Source organism: Nematolebias whitei, chromosome 8 (genome assembly GCF_014905685.2).
Source record: "Nematolebias whitei isolate Nwh7 chromosome 8, NemWhi1, whole genome shotgun sequence".
Classification (NCBI taxonomy): Eukaryota; Metazoa; Chordata; class Actinopteri; order Cyprinodontiformes; family Rivulidae; genus Nematolebias; species Nematolebias whitei.
Genome location: NC_056505.1, coordinates 38,921,088 through 38,922,093, shown reverse-complemented (window position 1 = coordinate 38,922,093; position 1,006 = coordinate 38,921,088). Strand labels below are relative to the sequence as shown.

At 39.2% G+C, this 1,006-nt stretch overlaps 1 protein-coding gene across 1 annotated transcript in view; it reads left to right on the top strand.

The window, feature by feature from the left end:
- The window catches only part of gcn1 (GCN1 activator of EIF2AK4), a 52,854-nt gene that overhangs the window by 47,848 nt on the left and 4,000 nt on the right, over positions 1-1,006 (top strand). The window lies entirely within an intron of this gene.

The following is a 1,006-nucleotide window of genomic DNA, read 5'->3' as shown; positions in this document are numbered from 1 at the left end:
TATATATATATATATATATATATGAACTGTTCATATATGGTTCAGTTTCAAGGAGGGCTCAGTTCGGTTAATTTTCGGTACAAAAAAGGCCAAAATAAAGACTTACAAAATGTTTATTTTGAAAATATGCCAAGTAAACAAGTTCAGTCATTACAGACTTCTTAGCTGGAGGTGATCTGGTGGATGAAGAGACTCAGCTCTGTTTCGTTGACATCCTCAGACTGCAAACAACACAGGGATAAAAAAAAATTGAGTTAATAAGATTATAATTTTAAATTTAAAAAAGTTAATTAGATCACAATAATAAAATAATGATACCTCTTCTTGCACAGTCATCATTTCTGTTGAATATGCTCTCTCGCTCAGCATCGTCATCATCAGGGCAGTGCTTTAATCTGGTCCAGGGCTTGTTGACGATCAGTTTAAACTTTTTCATAAAGTGCTGCTCCAATGTTTTGGCTGAAGTGTTGACGTGATGGGATGTCGTAGCAGGGCTCAAGAACTTTAATATATGCTTAAAGCCGATGCATCAACAACAGAATACGGTCGTACATCCAGAGCTTTCAAAACTCCTACAGCTTGTGTTGTTGCTTTGGACCGATCTGAATGACCTGATAAAGTTTGTTTAAATACTGCTGTTATCGGTCTTTGCACAAAGCTACATTCACGTTCGGATGATGTCGTTTCAAGAGCGTTAACAAGGTAGACGTGTTGCTGCTGCAGATCCACTCTCCGTGAAACAACGTCGACACACAACTTTGGATTTGTTCACTTGTCTTTTAACAAGAAAGCCATAATGTTCCCCAACAGGAGATCGCAACGACATGGCTTGTTCATTGCCTGCTAGGCTGCTCATGCTACGTGTGCTGCAAGATAAAAGCACCGTGCTGAAACACGCTTAGGAACTTTAGTTCCACGGCACATAATCTCTCGTTAATAAAATTTAATGAGTGAAAAACTAACCGAAACGGTACGCACGTGGACCGAACCGAACATGACGTACCAA